General features: G+C 52.6%; 1 protein-coding gene across 4 annotated transcripts in view; it reads right to left on the bottom strand.

Annotated features, from left to right (window-relative positions):
- The window catches only part of Zmiz1 (zinc finger MIZ-type containing 1), a 209,786-nt gene that overhangs the window by 60,213 nt on the left and 128,834 nt on the right, over positions 1–20,739 (bottom strand). Inside the window, exon 1 of one of the 4 annotated variants that reach the window (XM_031360911.1) lies at positions 1,090–1,210. The exons of the other annotated variants lie outside the window; for them this stretch is intronic. The gene's annotated coding sequence lies outside the window, so the exon portion shown is untranslated. Of the gene's footprint in view, positions 1–1,089; positions 1,211–20,739 lie in introns of those variants that run through there. 4 annotated transcript variants of the gene reach the window in all.

Here is a 20,739-nt window from a genome sequence, read left to right as displayed (position 1 = left end):
TACCAGGGATGGAGCCTTGTAAAATGTCTGCTGGGGAACCAACACTTCACCTTTAGGAAAGAGGCGTGGGGATCAATCTGTCTTGTTCCCCATCCACCCTCGAATCCAGAGGAAGAACCAAGGTTTCCTCTGTGGGTGAACAAAATGGGCCTGGTGCACGCTGAAGCCACTCTTACGGCCAAGCCTCAGGCTGACACCATGCAGCACACGGTGCTACCCACAATGCACCGGCTCTCCTCTGTCACACACATGCACACACACTCATCCCTGCGCCCCGGAGGGAGTCGGGGGCCCGGCCCGCGGGCGCCCCGCGCCGACCCCTCTAGCCCCACACTCACCTAGAAGTTGCACAGTCCGCGGTCCCGCCCTGGCGCCCCCGGAGGCTAGAGCCCAGTCCGCGGCGACCGCGGCGAGCGACTCCGGGCAGGGATCAGCCGGCGCCGAACAAAGGCTGCGAGCAGGCAGCGGGCGCCGCCTGCATCCCCGCTCCGCGCCGGGGCGGCGGCAGCGGCGGCGGCGCGGGGGCCCCGGGCGGCTCCGGCGCCCGCTCGCTGCGCGCTGCCCCCTCCGAGGGCGCTCCGGCTCCCGCGCTCCCGCTCGCTGCCGTCCGCCACCGCCGCCGCTGTCCGGCTACCGCACCGCACACATCAATTATTCATCGCCCGTCTCCAGCTTCCCGGGCAAAGCCAATCACAGGCGGAGGCTCCGCTAATGGGGCCGCCGCCGCCGAGGAGGCAGCCAGCTGCGCGCCCGGGCGCAAGCGACAGCCCTTCGGGGACGGGGATGGGGACCGGGGGCGCGCCGGGGGGAGGGGGCGCACTGGGCGCGCAGGAGAAACTTCCCACGGCCCGCTGTGCTGCGCCGCGCTCCCGGACCCCGCGGGCGTGACCACCCAGCCTGCGTGCCGCCGCGTGGGGCCGGGGACTCGGGGGAAGCCGGGCGCGCCGCGACGGGGGGAGGGGAGGGAGGAGGAGCGCGGGAGGACGATGAAAGGCGAACGGCCCTGTCTCGGCGTCTCGGGGGAGCCCTCCCCGCCCGGCGAGCCTGGCGGCCGCACCCCCCACCCCGCAGCCCGCAGCCCGCACTCACTCGCGTGCGCAGCCCGCCGGCCCAGCCACTTCACAGCGAGGGACTAGGGACTGGGGATCGGAGGCAGCTCACATTTCAAACTTGCACGCAGGGGTGGTGCTGGAGCACGCCGCCGCCTGAGCGAACGCACGACCGGACCAGTGGAGCTCCAGCCTCCGGGCGGGGGCGGCGACCAGGCCTCTCTCCCTCCCCCGCCTCGGCAATTAATTGGAAGCAACACTTGGGAGAGTGGGCTCCTGGAGCGCTGTCGCCCGAGGGGGCCTCCGGGGAAGGCGCTGGCGGTGGTTGACTCGGGGTGCCTCCCGCCCCCGCCAGCGAATCTTCCCAAGTGGTCATGCTAATGAGGGTCCGCAGCGGGGCCTGGGTGGCCTCCGCCGGGTAAGGGGCGGGGCAGGCTGGGGACATCCAGTTGCAACCTGGGTTTAAAGGGCTTTCTGAACCGGTTAGTGGGGACGGAGATCAGCAGCTTGGCATCTTACTCCCCCGGCTTAGGGGGTCCCTGTAGCCCCTGGAATTCTCCGAACGCCGGGTCCTGGGTAGGTGAACTGGCGCACGTACACTCTGCCTCCTCGACTTTGGGGAGTTCCTGTGCCCCGCAGCTGGCGGCGGGAGGGAAGCCGGAGGCGGCTGTTGTGCACAGCCCCGCCCCTGCTCTCGGTGCTGCCGTCTTCCTGACACACTGCGTCCTGTGGTGGCCGCGGCCTCTTCCTTCCAGCCAGTAGTCGCAGGGGCTCCAGGCTTGCGACCCGTGCTCGCCCCTCCCACTCCTCTGCCCCATTAGCTGTCCAGCCTAAAGAGGTCGGCTCCCCTCCCTCCTTTAAGGGTTCTACCCACCTAGATCACTTACTAGGGAGAAACTGTTTTATAGCACTCCCCCCAAACCCGCCCACTCACCAGTGCAAGTTGTTTGAATGAGCTCCTAACTGCTTCAATGAGTAAAGAAGGAAAGGCCGGTCACTCGGTCACTCAACCTCAAGAAAGACAGCCAAGAGCGGCTTTAAATTCTCTGCCTTTGCACACTGGTCTGTCCAGCTTGGGGAATTGACCCTAAGGCCTTTGAGGGTCCTTCTTATGGAACACACCCCTCCAGTACGAGCTCCTGACTTGCCCCTCAGCGTTTCTGCTTGACTTGCTGCGGGCCACTGAAGAAGTGGCAAGACAAATCACTTATCTAGATACCACGCTTTTGCTCCTTGTTTGACAGAAGTCGTTAGCAGGCTCTAATCCCACCCACTGCCACTTGAAATATCACTTTTGGGATGGCATTTGGAAATGCAGTTGTCATGGGCTTCCCCTCCCAGGAGCTGGCTAAATGGATTAATTCCTACTTCATAGCTGGCTTTCTTTTTGCACAAGAACCAGCGTCTGCAAGTGAAAATAATTGGCCTCTCCTTCCTGGAGCAACCTTTGGGCAGTGCTGAGGGATGGACTGACTGCATTCTGCTGTGCACATATTTCAGGTGGAGTTCACTCTCATCTCCTGTATTATAATGGCTTCTTTGAGGACATTAATTTACTCACTGGGATATTTACTGAGATTTTCCCCCTCCAAACATCCCCACAGAGTTTTGGGGCTCCAAGAAGCTAGATGAAATCTCTCCCATCTTTCCCACTGCTCAGCATAGCCGGCTGATAGGGCAGGACACTTTGGCCCCCATTTCAGAAGCACACACGTCCCTAAGTCCTATTTTCTGTTGTCAGGCTAACTTAATATCAGGGCTCAAGTCTCCATTAACCAGAATCCAAGCACTAAAGCCCCTAAGTAACCAGAACCCACTCCTCACCTCCACCCCCATCCTCCTAGAGTTTTGTACAATGACAGTTTACAATTCTCATCTGATTCTTAGGGCCTTTTCGGCTGCCAAGGGCTTACACAAACAGTAGCAGAAAGAACTAACTTTACAAAGATAATCCTGGGGCAGGAGAGATGGCTCAGAGGTTAAAAGAGGTTTATTGCTCTTGCAGAGGACCAGAATTCTGTCCTCAGCACCCATAGGGCAGTTCACAATCATCTGAAACTCCGGTTTTAGGGAAATCCAACACCCTCTTTTACTCCGAGGGCACCAGACCCACAAGTGGAACATGGACATACTAGCAGGCCAACATATTCATACATGATATATACATATATAAATAAAATATACATATTTTAAAGAAAGATCATTCCTGCAGGTTGAATGAAAATTCAGGCTGGAACTGAGCAAAATTTACACCTTAGGGGCAGGGACTTGGTGATGACAATCCTTCAGAAAGTATAAAAAGACAGCTTCCGGTTGTTTTGCCTCCTAGTCCTCCTAACTCTTAGTTCTCCTAGGGACCCACTTCAGAAGCACTGGAGTGGGACCCAGAGGATAGAATTAATATGCAAGATTCAGGGTTTTCCAAGGTAAACCAAAAAGTAAATACTCTTCACTAGCATATTTACATACTTAAGAAAACAAATTGTTTTCAAGCTCCTATTCATCGGTCCAAACTGGCCCCTTTCACTTGCTAATTTCTAGGCTCTCTTCTCTGGAATCAAGTCCCTCAAGGCCCTCTTGGTTAGCAGCCTCTTTTTAGAATTGCCGCTTGGAGTCTACAGAAACGCAGGCACTCCACACACGATCTCTTTAGAAGGGCTTTTCCCTGACTCGCTCCAAGTTCCACATCTCTAACTTCCAAAGACTTGCTCAAAAGCGGGGGGGGGGGGGGGGGGGGGGGGGGGGGGGGGGCACAGCCGCCGCTACAACCCCACCCCACCCCACCCCACTGTGCTTGCCTTGATAAGGATCTACAAAAAGAGACCGCAGACAAAGGCATCCTGGGACTCCACTCACTGACGCTCAGCAGCTCTCTGAGTGACCTCGGCAAGCCCCCACACCCGCCTCCCTTGGACTCCCCCCCCAACCCCCGTGGGGGTTGGGGGGGGAGATGACCTAGGAAGAAGAAGAAAGGAAGAAGAAAGAAAGGACGAGCTGTAGCTCCATGCTGTGGCTCCTTGATGAATGTCCTCCAGGCTCTGGAGACCTGAAGAAGGATCAATAGCGGGTGGCTTTTCTCGCAGGGGTCTGAACTCCTGTCGTGGGCCTTAGTGAAGAGGAGCCGCCAATAAATACAGTGCTGTGGCATGGCTGGCTGGCTCCGGGAGTGAGGGATGCTTTATCCTCCAGTGTGCCTGTCAGTGGGGAGCCCGCCCTCTGCAGGACCCACTAGAGAGGAGGGGGGTGGGAAGGGAGATAATGTAGCCAGGACACCACAGTCCCAAGGAGGGACTGACTTCCTCTAGCTCATCAATGAGCTAGAATCAGTTCCAATAAGACATGGGACCAAGGCATCTACCTGGGATGAATGTACCAGGGGTCAAAAGTAGGTCATTTCCACTTAGCTTTTTTTTTTTTTTTTTTTTTTTTTAGTGGGAGGCCTAAGGGGCTTCAAAAGCCATTAGGAAGTCAGGAAGGAAGGCAAGCTAAGTGGGCAGTCAGGCCTGTCATGCACAAGCCAAACTCCCAAGACCAGGAGAGGGAGAACAGCCATGTGGCTCAGATTCTGGACATTGGGTTCTGAGCCCCTGAGAAGGAGCAGACTTCTAACTCGGGCAGTCTGCTGACTCAGTGTGATTGACCAAGAATTCTGATGGCCTGGCGAGATGTCACTTCTGTGGACTCAGGCACTAAGTGGGAAGGTAGGGTGAACAGGGAGATACCAAGTGGATGCGGTCCTTGGGAAGCATGGAGAAGAACGGGGTGGGGTGGGGGGGGAACAGAAAGGAATGTTGTTCTGGAGCACCCATAAAGAGACTGGGTCACAGGGCACCAGGCATACAGACAGCTAAGGAGCAAAATGATAGCACTGAATGTGAGTCACCTCCTAGGCTCTGCCTCCAGGAACCACCAATCCTGGGGCTTCTATCTCCTTCTGCATGGTCAGGCCACAAAGGACACATCCTTGTAGGACACCATTCCCCCTGTCATTCTCCTTCCTTACCCCTGATGAGTCCTTCTTACTCTTGAAGAGGGAAGGCACAGGTAAGGTTTGGCTTGCGACCAGTACGGGAGCCTAGAAGGTTACCTATACCAGGGACACAGTGCAGGGCCATCAGGCTGGGCTCCCCCTCTATTCCTACTAACACCTGGCCATTGAATGCTTGCTGGCTGCTTTGTAGGTTTCAGTGCATCCTGAGCACTAAGTTACAGCATCCTTACTGCCCTCTTGGGTCAGGGGTTATTATCTGCCACATGAAAGGTAAAATGGGGATAGACTGGCCAGGCGAGGTTTGTAAAGTATCTAAGCTACTTCTCAGCCTTGATACATCCTCAAAATGCTGCACATTATACTGTCTGGCATGGGATGCCTAGACTCAGCATTGATGGTGCCCACCTGGGCCGCACAGCCAGCATAGTGTGCAGAACTCTTATATTGCTCCTAGAGTATCTCTTTTTAAACTCCAACTTGCTATTTGGCCTACTTGCTGTTGACAGAGACAGCTTGACCTGAGATGACACAGGAAGGAGACCTCATTACCTCCCTCCACCCCTCATAGTATCCCCTGCCCTTTCCTGGAATCACCCCCCCCCCACACACACACCGCCCCACTCCCAGCATGGCTCCTCATCCCAGACCCAGGCAGCCTTCTCAGAACCCTGCATTTGGCTTCTGCCCAAATCCTATAATCATTTCATTTTGAAAACAACACCAGCCCCTGTCCCTCACCTCCACTCAGCATGTCCGAGAAACCCTACAATTTCCAGGTTATTGGAGATCCAGGAAAGCTTTCTGCAGGGCTGGTAGTAGTGGGGGATGAGGTGGGGATTTAGGAGCTGGCTCAGAATGGCCCCGTTAGTCTCAGGGAACTGCTTGCTGGTGAGAGGGCCAGACTCAGGCTCTGTATACCTGTGAAGACCCCTCAACAGGATTGCTGCTGATGGAGAGCCTGGCCTGCAAGGGTGGGAACTGCTCCCAGGGCTGGAGGGGAAGCAAGAAATGAGTTGCTGTGTTCCTGGACTCCCCGAGGCACTCAGGAGGCAGAGGTTTAAGAGCCAAGCACTGCACATGCTAGCTGGGCTTTGAGTCTACGGGACACCCTCTTCAAATGGGTGAGACCACCTAATAGCAGGCCTTAGTGAAATCCCAAGAAGACAGTTGAGATAGGTTGAGAAGTCATGGTATTGGGGTGAATTGTATGCTTCCCCAATTGTTGAAGTCCTCTGTACCTGTGAAGGAAACCCTATTTAGAAGCAGTCTTTGCTGAAGATCAAGTTAAGCTGAGGTCATGAGTTGGGCCCCAGTCCAGCATGGCTGGTGTCCTTGAGAACATTTGGGACCTTCGGATATAACAAACAGACATGCGTACCCTCTTCAAGGAAGAAGGGAAGGACCATGGAGACTTCAGAGACTGCAGTGGTTTCATAGCACCAGCTAAGACACTTCTAGCAGCTTGGAGGGGCCCTCCTTCCCTGGCACCTACATAGGGGCTTGGCAGGACTCACACTTTGGTGGTCTTGGGTCTTCTGGCCCCCACGAACTGTATGACAGCTAATGCACACCATTATGGTACATGCTTTGTGGCCTTTATTAACGGCTGTTCAGAAAACTAACATGAGGTGATCCCTTTGAAATCTACGACACAGCCCATTATGATTCCAGCCATTCTAGCTGACTTGGTCTTGATTATGGCTCATGATGTGGGTCTCAGCTCCTGTGGCCAGTCACTGCTCTAAATCCACTTTCTCGCAGTGCCTCTGTTGACCCTGCTGCAGCCTCCAGATGCCCTCCTGCTTCAGACTACTTCCATTCTGACTTGGTTACCTCCTGCAGATTCTCCCTTCACTGGAGAACCTTCCTCAACTACACTGTCGCAAACTACAATCCTTCCCACCTCACCCTGTGGTTCTTTTCTATCTCAGCTTTGCCACGCTAATGTCTCAAGTATTTATTTTGTTTAATTCTGTCTCTCTGGCTAATAAAAGGCAAGTTCTTTGTCAAGGGGGACCATTGTCTGGAATGCGTTGTTTGGACAGTATCTAAAATATGGCCCTTATGAGATGCCTAATAAATACTCTTTGCATAAAGGAGACCAAGAATAGCTGCCTGAATTAATGAAGGAGCAAAGAAATGAATGAGTGTACACTGACTAATCAAAGGCTCTAGAGAGCTGTATGTCCTGGCTACCTGTGCCTGCCTATCCAGGGACTAGGTTGCCAGCCTGCTGTCTGGCAGAACACAAGCTATTTCCCAGGAAGTCTATTTGAACAGGAAGCTCAGACTGGCCAACAAAGGGGCCAGGAAGTAGTGGGTGCAAGCCACATGAGTCAGGCTTCTAATGAATCTTTTCCCATGGCTAGCGTTGCTTTTGAAGGGAGGGGTACAGAGGCAGCTGAAATGTTCATGTCACAGCAGTCCTGGGGGGCTGGGGAGAGGTATTGCTTCTCCCAGGACACAGCTCTGATGAAGGTTTCCAGATGGCTGCAGGCCTAGACCCACATAACTTCCTTGGAGCTGGAAAGGCAATTTCCTTTCCTGCCAGAGCAGTCTGTCTGTCTGTCGTCTGTCTGCCTGCATTACTCAACACTCCCCAGTCTATGCGAGGCAGCCTGGGGGACTTCACTTTGCACAGGACAAAAGTGGGGTTAGATAGGGAAAGGACTGGATGTTATAATGCACACCGGCCAGGCAGGCGATCAGGCAGGGCTGCAACCCAGGCCCCCTAGCAGCTCACCTTTTAAAATGAGGAAGCAGAAGCTCAGAGAGGTTCAGGAGCTGCTTCCCATCACACAGCAAATTAGCAGAAGTTCTGCAGCCTTGAGCCGTCTTTCCTAGCCCTGTGCTTTTTGTAAGATGTCATGAAGAGGGTGGGGGACTTCCTGGGCATGGTGGTGACTGACCTGTTGAGGGTGGCAGTGGCAATGGCAACAGGGTGGGGTAGGAGTGGGGACGATAAGGATCCTTTAGCTTAGTTTCTGAAGGCCTTCTTGCTGCTTGGGGAGAAGGAGAGAATGGCGGTGAGTTGAGGAGGGGAACATGCCCTGACTCCTCAGTGTTCTGGGCAGAAGTTTCAGAACTCTGCAGGCCCATGAGCTCTGCCAGGAATCTGTTACCTGGTGCCATTCTTCCCTCTTCTCCCTGTCTGTGGTGAGAAGGGGCTCTCCAGGCTGCCTGCTTCTTATCGGTGCCATTTCCCACAGCAGCTCAGGCGAGCCGGCAAGCAGCTTCTCCCTCTCCCTCGTGTGGTCCCAGATGTCCCCCACCTCCAAGGGGTTCTGGACGTGAGCAGACAGGCCACGCAGGAATGTCTGTCTGGGCAAAATCTGAAGGTAGCCGCCAGGGCAGGGCAAAGAGTAGGAGGCTTGATGTTGAAATAAGGCTCCTTGGAGCTGAGCTCAGCCAAGCAGCAGATGTCTGTCTGACAGGGAGAAAACTCTGTGGGCCTGCTGGGGGACCAAGGGCAGGTCACCATCGTTTTCTGGCCCCAGTTTGCTTCCACCACTAGGGACGTCAGTTAGTGTGGATTCTGTACCTTTCTTGATGATGAAAGGCACTGGTGTCCCTAAGTCTGGCTGGGTGAACCCCAGCAAAGCAGTCACCCCATTGGGGTGACCTTGCTCATCTCCTGGGAAGGTGGCATCGGGTCAGGCAAGAGAGCCCCAATACACATCAAGACCAAGAAGCTGCCTCTGAAGGAGCAGACATGCCGTACTTCTCTGCCTTTCCCTTTCCCGGAGCTTATTAATGAGGCTCTAACTCTCTTAGACTAGGTACTACATAAAGGCAGAAGCTCTGTCTGTTTTGTTCACTGCTGCATCCCTGATGATTTTGTGCCTGGACCAAGACAGGTACTAGACAAACGCTTATCGAATGACTAATGGAGAGCCACCAACTTATTGGTTTACTGGTAGGATTTCAGCTCTACCCTTTACTGTCTATGTTCTATGATTGTCCTATAAATGATGTGTATTATTTTTAGGATTAAAAATGCATAATCAACTTTCATTTTAAACTTAGTAGACTCTAAAGTAAAGATTCCTCCCTCCCCACCCCCCCGCCTTTACTGGAAAGTGCTATATAACCAGGAACTTGGGTATCAAGCATGAAACAATTTCTCAACGCCAACTGAGTTTCAGAGGCCTGGCACATTGGTGGCTCGGGGTGAGGTGTGGCCAGTTGGGATGCTGGAGACCTACCCTCTATCCCTCCCAGCATGTTTGGCTTCCACCCCAGGACAGTCTTGTTCCTGTCTCTAAACTGTGTTTTCTGCCTCTGGCCCTACCTTGCTCTCACTGGCTAGGGCTTCTAAAAGGCAAAGCTGACCATGTCACTTGTCTGAACATCAACCTTGCTTTCTACAGCAGCCACGACCAAGTTCCAAGGTCTAGCATCTTAGACTGGCATTCATGGCCTCAAGTGATGTTGTCTTTGGCTTGGATGGTTTCTGTCTGGTGCTTGCTGTGGTGCCTGTGTGTGGACCCGAGTTTGCCTACTTTATTAATGTCACTGCCCTCTCCACATGCCAGTTAATGTGCTGCGCGCAGCAGCTAGCTGTCAACATGGAGCTAGGAAGAAACCTGTTGGCCATGCAGGAGTGGCAGGGCCATGGAGACTCTGAGCCTCTGTCCACCAAGCTCTGGGATGTTCCAGGGGTCGAGGAACAATGAATCCCCGCCAGTAGCCCAGGCTGTCAAAGAGGGTTCATCTCTGGTCCACTGTTGTCTGAGGATGCTATTATCTGGGTACTGTGTCCCTCTAGAAATCTGCTATCTATTATGAGACCAAGAAGAGGTGGGGCCTGTGGGAGGTGAGAAGGTCACGAGGCTACCTCCTCAGGAAGGAGATGAAGTGGCTTGAGGGAGCCCTGCCTCTCCTCCTGCCAGGAAAGGATGCAGGAAGAAGGTGCCAGCAGATATCAGGGGCCCCCAGTGGGCCCACATCTTCTGGCGTTTGGATCTTGGACTGGCTAGCCTCTGTGCTGTGAGAAGTAGATTTCTGTTGTCTATAATGCACTCAGGTCGAAGTGTTTTGTGGTAGCATGGTTCGTACCACCTGCTCTCTGCTTCGGTTTACTTGGCGGGCATGTGCAGCGTGGCAGCCCTGGGATCTGAGCCACTGCTGGGCCAGACCTGGGAGCATAGTATGTAATTGAATTTGGCCTAATTAACTCATTGAGCCGAGGAACAACCATTACTGACAGAGCCCTGGGTGTCAGGGAGTGGCTGGAAATCAGGAGCCAAGTGAGAGCACCAGGTCCTCCAGACACCCACATCCTCAGAACCCTTGACTCCACAAATGCTAGGAGCCCCAGAGGTAGGTGGCACTGATCCTGTCATACAAAAGAAGAAGCCCAAATGCTCTGAGGGATGCAGTAAAGAGATTGGAACCCTCACTCCTTGTGGCCAAGGCTTCTCACCCATGCTCTCCCCTCTGCCTGGGACGTCATCCTCATCCTCTTCTCAGAGCAGCTTTGCTTTTGGGGGCATCCAAGCAAGGGCTACATGCTCCCTTAAAAGACTCTGGATTGTTACCGGGGACAGGAAGAGCAATGGTGACAGCCACTGTATGATGTCAGTCTGGACCTTCAAGGGTCAGGGATGCTGAGCAGACCATGTTCCACTCTGTGATGGTCTCTTCTCAGATCAGATAGGAGTTGGGCCAGTGACCCTCACAAACTCTCTGAACTCTAACACTCACGTCAGAGAGTAACAAAAGCAGGAAGCCCAAGGCCAACTCGTACACGCAGTATGCCATCTCCAGCAAGAGATGCCTCCTGCCTGACCTACCTGCCACTCAGGACCTCCTCTCTCATAAGGGATTCTTTCTAGTGGGTGGAGGACAGTATCCTGTACCTTCTCTGTCTTGGCCAGTGGCAAAGAAAGCACAGAGTACTCATACAACCCCCCAGGAGGAGGGGTCATAGCTATATATTAATTATACTATATTATACATTATATTAGAGGAGGTGCAGAGTGGTAATAGCAGTCTTCTAAGATACACAGCAGCAATGGGGCTGTGTGCCCTGGTACAATGTGTGCTTAGTATGCTCGAGACTCTAGGTTTGAACTTCAGCACCGGTAAGTGGCTAAATAAAGTCGCATCTCAAAAGCAGGCCAGCAGACGGCAAGCCTAGGGCAGCAGCCACTGCGATGAGACTTCCTCCAGATGGACCCTTCTTGTTCCATCCTTGTTTCTCAAATTTAAGTCCAATGGCTGCACACTGCTCCCGGAGAATCAACCTCCAACTACACTGGAACAGTCAGGACACGGCCTCAGATAACCGATGGCTGGCAACAAGAGAAATACAGACTTCCTTGTAGAATCTTAAGTCCTGGCAGTTCTGGTGTGTGTGTGTGTGTGTGTGTGTGTATGTTGTGTGTGTGTGCGTGTGCGTGTGCGTGTGTGTATGTGTGTGTGTGTATGTGTGTGTGTGTATGGTACCCTGTTGCTCATTACACAAGGATATCCACTTCAGGGGCTGGTGTTCTGATCCCCAGCATACTTCTGGAACCTTGATTTGAGATCCCATCTTTGGGTTACCTGCTTAGCTTAGTAACAGGAGTCCCACACAGAGCTAAGGAGTGCTTTCGTTTCAAAGGAGGACCCTGGGACCCAAAGCTTAAAACTGTGGCCCAATTTGGGCTCCAAATGCCCTGGGGCTCAGGATCCTGCTTCCATATTCAAAGGGATAGCCTTTCGTCTCTTTTTTTTTTTCTCCATTTATCATAGGAGAGCCAGACACATGGTCTAGCCTCAGAAGGGGGACACTCGAATCTCTCTCCAGGAATCACAAAGTTGCCTCTGTTCACATAAGGGACTCAAACCCTTAGTGTGTGTGTGCCTGGGCATCCTCACTCCCTGGCCTCTGGGAGGGAGTGATTCCAAACATCTGGGGCACATCTGAGAGGGAATGAAGACCCTGAAAAAAACTGGAGGAAACAGGACTATATGGTAGCTGTGCTACGCCTATGGTTGAAGGCATTCAGGAGCAGGCAGAGCTAAATAAACATCAGTGGGTTTCCCAGGGTTGGGCTTAGTCAGAGAACAAAATGTGATGGTGACTTCAAGGTGGGGCATAGCTGAGCCAGCAGGGCCAGGGTGGCAGAGAGCTGAGATCCCTGGGGGGACAGGGAAAGACAAAGAAGATGGGGAGATTAGGATGGGGAGGAGGGGCAGAGGTGGAAAAGGAAACATGACTAAAAGAGGAAGGGGAATGGAGAGAGGGAAGGACAGGGAGAGAGAGGAGGGTTCTCAGAAGGATGCCTCAGGCTCCCAGGAAATGGAGCCTCCCCTGGCAACTCCAACAGGAGAGTAGCATACCCTCGAGGATGCAGTCACCTAGCTTTGTCTTCACCTAGCCTGTCTCCAGCCACGTGACCGTTTACTACTCTGAGCTTCAGTTTCCTCATCCAGAGAAGGAAAGCATTCCATTGCGAGCTGCTATATTGCAGTGGCAGGGGGTGGTGCTTTCCCCACCCCCACAACCCTCTCATGTCCTGCCCTTCCTTCGTTCCAACCTAGTCTAGGTTAGCTGCTTCTCCATGGCTGGCTGGCAGGAGCTTCTACACGTCCCTAACTCTATCCTACCCAGACCATGTGGCTCTCCTGACATTGTATTCCTCCTAAGCACGTCCCTACCTGGTTTCAGTGTGTGAGTGAGCTCTTTGAAGGGGCAGACAATCTCGGGGCACACAGGTGCTTACGTTGCAGGGGTGAATTCAGCTTATTTTCGGCAGCAAGTTTCTGCTGACTATAATTACGAGGCAGTTTGAAAGGCAGGCTCCTAGTAATTCCTGTTTCCTGCCAGAGACAATAGTGTGTGTCTCTTCATTCCAAACAGGTGAGACTGGGTCCTCCAGAATTCCCTGCAAGGAGTCCAGCCCCTGGGCAGTGTTCCCCAGCTGGCCAGCCTCAACAAGCTACCATGTCCCTAGGAAGGCAACGAAGCATCTGTAAATGACCAACCATTGGTCAGAGCTCTGCTGTTACAGCAAAGGCAACTGCCATAGCCAAGATGGTCCCGCTCCCTTTCAGCCACCTGCCCGGCCACCACCCGGTCCCCAGAGAGGAAATTATCACTCTGCAGAGCTTCCACAGCAAAACACAAACACCTGGTTGCCTGGGCAGCACCTTGCCAGGGTGACAGGATCCAGATGGTCCCTCGAGAGATAGTGGGGTTGCCACGGAAACAGAATCGCTGCCGCTCTAGCCTAGAGACCTGGATTCTAGGACTGGAACCCCAAGCTGAGAGAATCGAGGTGATTTTCATAAAGCTACATCAGTAGGTTTCCAGCCTGGAGCACAAAGCAGAGTCCTGGGCAGTGTTCTAAGTTATAAGTTTATAAGTGATCAGTACACTGGTGTCCAGTGTTTTGGGAGATGCCACCTTCCGTCTGGGGCTTCAGGATAAGGCCAGGGTCAGGAAGATGGCAGGGCTAGGCTGCTATGTCAGCTTCACCCTGCAGCCTGAGGTGGACCCCTGCCCTGGGTTTTCCTCACTTTGTTTTCTCATTCTGAGCTTTTAGTGGCCTATGAACAACCATGGCTCAGAAGCCACTGGGACCTGATGAAGATCACTGGAAAGTGGTGAAAGATGGTCTAAGGCCCCTGGGCCAGCATCTAGTTAGTGTCCAGGACCTAGTTTCTGAGCATCACTGTGCACATGCAGAGCTGGGCAGCTCAGAGAAGGCCAAGGTGGCACAGGGGCACTTCCTCCTAGACACAGTGACTGATCCTAGGGAGGGAGGGAGAAGAGGTGGGGCCAGGGAACAGGAGAGGGAGCGCTGTGCCTGGAGTCAGCGGGCCAAAGCTGTACCCTCTTCTGCACTGGCTTCTTCCTCCTGTTCTTCAGTTGTAAGGTGTGCTGAGCCCCACCACAACCCCCTCCACCATCTTTTGCCTTGTTATCAGTTTGTCCACTTGCAGAGTCCCTGAAATGGATTGGGTGGGATTGTGATGACGAGCCCCAAGATTAATAAAAACAACCTGCACAGCACCATGCAAGAGCTTCATAAATGTTACCACCTCCCTGCTTCCAACCTTGAGTTCTGAGGATGTTGCTGGGAGCACCTGTTGAGACAGAGCTCTTGCCTAGGGTGTGGTCTGGGACTACTGGGCCTGTCCTACCTCCCATGCTAGGCTCAGACTCCTGGTCACGAAGAGAGGAGATACACACTGAACTCCATAGAAACTGTAGCCCAGGCCTTTCTGGACTTGGTGCCATAGGGAATGCCCACTCCTATGCCTGGTATTTAGCCTCCTTGGCTCACCCCTCAGATGGATGAAGCTAGCATTAACTTGCTTGCAACCAATGTAAACAGGTCCTGTGCTCTTCAGTCCCGAGCTTTGTGCTCCCCCTTAGGGATGCTAGGTACCCCAGGAGACTGGATATCAGTGTGCTGGGTAAAATTGCTAACATATAACCATCACCAGACAACAGGCTTTGTTCTAAGCACCCTGTGCAGACTGATCAGCTCAAAACCTGTGACCTCAAATACACACAAAGGTTGCTGACCTTTCCAAGGTTACACAGCTAGTAAGTAGAGGGCTGGGTGGCATTTAGAGCCAGGCAGATTGCTTCTGAGCCTGCATGTTTAACTGTTTCTCTTCTCTATGCGCCAGTTTAATGATTGGTAGCAAGAATTCTTGATGTCAATTAGGGCCAGCCCAGACTCTCTGTCCTTCACCATGCGTATCAAATTACCCCAAAAATGGGAAGATGTCTAATTTACAGCAGAGACAAATCCCAGAAACCCAGGCCACCTGGCTAGCTCAAGTCATTAACATTTTTTATTATTATTTATTATTCATTTGTGCAGCCCAGGTTAGCCTTGAACTTGGTACCCTCCAGCTGGCCCATATTCCTTGTTCTTTCCATTTACTGTATTTCTTTGTGTATATGTGAGGGTGTGTGCACACATTCATGTGGAGGTCAGAGGATGACATGTAGCAGTTGGTTTTCTCCATCTACCACGTAGGCTCCAGGGATGGAACTCAGATAGCAGGCTTAGTGACAGGTGCCTTTACCCACTCAGCCATCTTGCCTTATAAGCACTGTCTGCTCCCTCTCCTCCAGACCTGAGTGTGTGTGTGTGTGTGTGTGTGTGTGTGTGTGTGTGTGTGTCTGTCTGTCTGTCTGTCTGTCTAGGCTCTCACTATGTAGCCCTGTTGACCTAAAACTCTACACAGACCAAGCTGGCCTTAAACTCACAGAGATCTGCCTGCTTCTGCCTCCTGAGAGCTGGGTTATGGATGTATTTTGGTTTTATTTCTTCTCAACAGGGCATTACTATGTAGCTCTGGCTGTCCTGGAACTCGCTGTGTGGACTAGGCTGACCTCAAGGATCTGCCTGCCTCTGTCTGCCTCCTGAGCGCTGCTGGGATTAAAAGTGTCTGCCACCATTCTTGTTTTTTTTTCTTTTATAATCTCTCTCTATGATATGGGGTGGTTATATATGTGTAACATTCATATATGAATGACTATGCATGTCATAGCAAACACATGGAGATCAGAGATCAACCTTAAGTGGTGGTCTTTGCCTTTCACCTCATTTGAGAAACTGGAATCTCACAAGCTTCCAGGTCTCTCTTGTCTTGATCTTCCATCCTGCACCAGAAACACGTGGATTATAGACATTGTTGCTCTGCTCATCTATATGTGGCTGCTGGGAATTAGAACTCAGGTTCTCACTCTTTCTTAGCCATCTCCTCTACCCTCCTCCTTTTTGAAACAGGGTCTCACACAACCCAGGCTGGCCTCAATCAAGTCTTTATGTAGCAGAGACTGGCCTTGAACTCCTGATCTTCCTGCAATGGCATCCCAAAGGCTGGGATTACAGGTATTCACCACCATACCCAGCAAATACTCTTGCTTGAATAACGATCTTACATTCGTTAACCTTTCTAAACTTCAACTTGCTCACCTACAACAGGCAATGGATGTGTACAGCTGGGATCTGGACAAGGGATGAATGACGGCTGCCCACTGATCTAAGGTTTGCTGTGTTATGGCTGAGAGAGGATATAAACTAGATTTTCTCCTAATCCAGATGCCCTTTCTTGACCTGCCCTGGCTGTAAATCTAAACAAGCAAGATAGATAATAACTGCTGATTCTTGTCTGTCTCTTCCAGAAGGTATTTACGAGGCTGCTGGCTTGCAACACTTGGAGAGAACGTTCCCATACCAACTTGCCCACTGCCTGGCAAGCTCTGGGTCCATTTCACCTTCCTGCCCTGTAGTTCCTGAGAATTCCTCCTCTTGGTGAGAATGCTAAGCCTACCTTAAGGTCAAAGCCCTGGCTTACTTGATCCTCTCACCTGCTCTTCCTTTTTAGCATTATTGGCTGTGGTTGTCTTTATTAAGCTATACCTCCTTGCGATACCAGGGGACATCAGAAGGGGACTGTTTCGTCAGGACCTCAGTCCTGAGGGCACCTTTGTGTTGGGAAGCTGAGGGCTGGTATAGAAAGGAGTCACCCTTAGGATGACAGTGCATTTGGTTCTGGTTTCCCAGAGCAATGTTCTAGCTTCCTGGACCCCTTGCATTCTGCAGAGAAGCAAAGATGGCCTGGCTGGAGCTCTGGTCCGACGTTTGTCCCTGATACCTGGAGAACCTGTCTATTCCTTAAAGCCCACCTCGGGGAGTGGGACCTGCAGACCGGTAAACAGCTGTGGTGGGTGTGGTGTGGTGCTCCTGTCTTCTGTCACCCACAGAACAGAACAGAAGCATTCATTTATTTCAAACCTCAAGAACTTGGGCTCTCTCTCTCTCTCTCTCTCTCTCTCTCTCTCTCTCTCTCTCTCTCTGTGTGTGTGTGTGTGTGTGTTCAGCCTGTGCTTAGAGTAGAACCGGCACTGGAATCCCACCAGTCCTTTCCTGTTTGGTATTCTTCATGTTGAGAAACCCTCAGCATCCCCTGACTCTTCCTCTCTCACCCATGAAATGGTGTGGAGGCCTTAGATGGTGGGGCAACTTGAGGCCAGATGGAATAAATGTCCAGTAAGATATCATCAGCCACAGGCCATGACCCACAGGATGGCTCACAGGATCCCAGGTCCCCACAAGAAAACTATTGTTCAACCGAGACTCAGGAAGTGGCTTTCCCTGTCTTGGCAGCTTCTGAATGTGGCAAGGGGTGGCTACTCCACTGTAGGCAGGGAGAAATAGTTCTCTAGGTAGTAGCATCTAGTTCTTTTTCTTCACAATCCCCATGTAGAAGCCAAATGAATATAGCAGAACTCTCAGTACGCAGTCATAACTTGACTAGACTGGAGCCTGTTCAGGTGGTGAGAAAGCTGCTGGGGACTGTGGCAGGAGAGTCCCAGGGTAGGCACTGTGAGTGCCTTGTCTGCTCCCTACTATACAGCACACACTGACCTAGCACATGGCTTTACCCCAGGCAGAGCTACCTGAGTGTTGGAAGGTTGGCCCATCTTCCCCATCCCTCACCCCAGAGAGCCCTCACCTAATGATGAAGAAGGGACAAATGGATGGCAGTAAGTTCTTCCTCTGTGGCTCCTAACTGGTGAGAGTGACGGGTGAGTTCTCTTGACTAAGAGAGCTGCAGGCAGGCTGAGCCCACAGCGGATTCTATACCTAACAAACAGGCCTCTCCCTACCATCCATGCTTTCTGGTACTGTCCCCTACCCCCACCCCAATGCCAAGAAGCAAAGTACAGTGGGATCGTCACTGCAGGATCTGCATATGGGAAGACCCCTGTCAGACACACACCATTCAGCAGGAGGCCTTGACCTCCCCCCACCATGCACATCCTTGATCCCTTCCCTCTACTCACAGGCCCCAGTGCTTGGACTTCTATGAAGAAAACTCTGTATCGCCTGGGAGGGTCACAGCTGCAGATGCAGATAACTCCTATCGTGGGTGGATGCCCTCATCCCCTCCCTACACCCTTCGGCCTCTTGGTTTGGATGGGCTTAGAAAGTAGACACCTGGCTGAGCCCCAGGCAGCCCTGGCCTTGCACAAGTCTCTCTCGTAGGGCGGGGAGAAATGAGCTAATTCTCTGAGAGGCAGGAAGAATGGCCTTCTGACAAGAAGAGGCCTGTCCCCTCAGGCTCTTGGGGCACCAATGCAGGCTGCCTGTAGAGAGAAACAGCTGAGCCGCCCAGGAGTTGCTTCTGTTCTGAACACCCCTAACAACTCCAAAGAGCTCCGAAGGAACTCACGAGAACACATGGGAAATAGAGGGAAGGGTGGGAACACACACCCACCTCCTTTGTAGTACAAAAGTAAGTCAATATTTTGGGACAGTGTCTATTTTCTGTGCCTAGTGTACTCATGGGCAGCTTCTGTACCTGGCAACACACACACACACACACACACCCACACACACACACACACACTCTTTCTCTCTGTCTCTATCTCTGTCTCTGCTGTCTCTCTGTCTCTGTGTGTGCACTTATTCCTAAATTAATAAATACAATCTGCTCACTCTATATAATGCTGCTTATACAGATGTTTTGAGAGCTGACCACTTAAGTGTAGGATGGCCATTCGGTATGCTCTTCCTTGGTAAGCTGGTTGGTGTTTTTAAAAGGTTAACCTTATGACATCCTAGGCATTTGCACATAGCCCTTGTTTTTAGTGGCCACTGTGGCCATGGAGAAACTCAGCCCTTTCCTTGAGTGGGATGCTCTTCCCACATCTGCCTGCTTTCTGACACAGCTCTGCCTCTTCTCCAAAGTGAGATTTTAATACCCTGGGGATCATCCAACTGCCCTTCCCCCAGTTCCTAAGCCTGGGAATGCTGGGTCCACAAGTGTCCTCCTGCTGGCCCTCTTTCTTAAAGAGCAGAGCAAAGTTACAGGAGCCCAGGGCACATCCCCCATCAGGATGGGAGTTGGGGGAACCAGAGCCATTGCCCCAGGACAACCAGTCTTCCTGGGTCACTCAGGGTTACTCAGAAGGAGGGATAGCTTCCTGGGGCCCAAATTTGACTCTCTTGCAAGCAAATTCTGTCACTAGCACTGAGAACCATGGGGCTGGAGTCTGTCTGACTCTCTCAGAGCCTCAGTTTTCTCCTCTGCAAATGGGTGTGCTAACGACAGAGTTCCAGTGACCTCTCCCATGGCATGGAGAACACAGGTTTTGGCCACGACATATATCTGATGGTTAGTCAGTTCCCACAGGCTGGCAGTAAAATCCAGAGCCATTTCCACGGGATCTGGCCTGGGAGGGGCGGAAGGCCCTGCAGAAGGAAGGAAGCCAAGCCCTCCCCCACAGCCCAGCTCTGCAGAGAGTTCACGTGGGGGTGGGGGTGGTGTCCAGGAGGAAGTCTGTCCCTGGCCTTGAGAAGGTGCCCCAGCCTGCCAGGCGGGCTGGTGTTTCAAGGACAAGGCCTTGCCTTCCTGCTATCTCTGGGGGAACTGGCAGCCGCTAACAAATCCCCTGCAATCTGCACCCACCAATCCTGCCTGCTCACTGGGCGGCTGAGAGCCGTTTTTCACGGGGAGCTGCACACAGCTTTGTCTTAGAGAGACAGCTCTGGCGGGTGTCCCTGAATGGGGCTATTTGTCCTCCAGGCTGAAGGGAAGGCAGCTGAGTGCTCTGTTGGGGTGGGCAGAGGCAGAGAGGGTGGAAAAAGGGTATGGGGGAGGGTGAAGGAAGAGATAGCAGCCATGACACTATGAGAGACCAGAAGTGCTGTCCACCACAGAGGTGTCTCAGAGTCACCATGCAGCCTGGTGAGTGCAAGAAAGCTTGTTTGCCACAACAATAGGACACTGGTATATGACCTGCCTTCCCCGGTGTAAGGAGTCCTGGCTGGTAGAAGAGGAAATGACCTGACTGGCTTTGAGTTCCTGCGTCCCGTCCCAGTCCCATGACAAATTAATTACGGGGCTGCCACACGAGCTACTGTAGAAGGCCCCATTCCAGCTCCTATCCCTGAATTGAGAGCTCTAGAGTGGGACCCAGTGTCTCTTAAGAGCCTCTTCGACAGATCACAGGCACAGAGAGGCAAAGCATGTCTCAATGCCTCCACTATGACCAGCTGACATCTGACCGGCACATGACTCATCAGGGAAACAGAGCAGGCATGCAACTGGGGACTTAAAAAGCCAGCAAGCTACACTGTTTCCACTCCAGAGCAGGCATGCAACTGGGGACTTCAAAAGTCAGCAAGCTACATTGTTTCCACTCTGGCTTTGGGACTTGGGCTGCTGTGCTGGAAGATGTGCTTAGAAAAGAGGTCAGAGGTCAGATATAGGCATGTCCACAGACCCAGGCTGCGGAGGTAAGACAGTAAGTAGTAGGTTAGGCGCATCACTTGTTCCCAAGGCGGAGGGAACCCATTAGACTTTATCCATCTTGGGGATGCAGACCCAAGGTTTCCATCCAAAGGAAGCAAAACATTTGCGCAATGGGGCTACCCCATGAAGAGCAAGTGCACACAACTAACAGGCATGTTCTAAACTCACCTAGCAGTCCAGCGTCCACAACCAGCTCTGGGCAGCCTGGCTGTGTTCGGATTGGCAAACACCCTCTGCCTGTTCCCATTCTAATCATTCTACCTTCTGTGGTCCCTTTTCCAAAAGCTTGCTGGTGTCTGTTAAGGGTGGCCCTGGGTATTCTTGATGGCTCCCACACTAGCCGGGTCCCTACACTTCCATTCTGCCAATAGCCCCTTTAACCGCCACCCCTCCCAAGCATTGGCTATGCCAGGGAGAAAA

The sequence above is a fragment of the Mastomys coucha genome, unplaced genomic scaffold (assembly GCF_008632895.1).
Source record: "Mastomys coucha isolate ucsf_1 unplaced genomic scaffold, UCSF_Mcou_1 pScaffold9, whole genome shotgun sequence".
NCBI classification, from domain to species: Eukaryota; Metazoa; Chordata; class Mammalia; order Rodentia; family Muridae; genus Mastomys; species Mastomys coucha.
The sequence above is the reverse complement of the archived record's forward strand: the minus strand, read 5'-3'. Positions and strand labels throughout refer to the sequence as shown.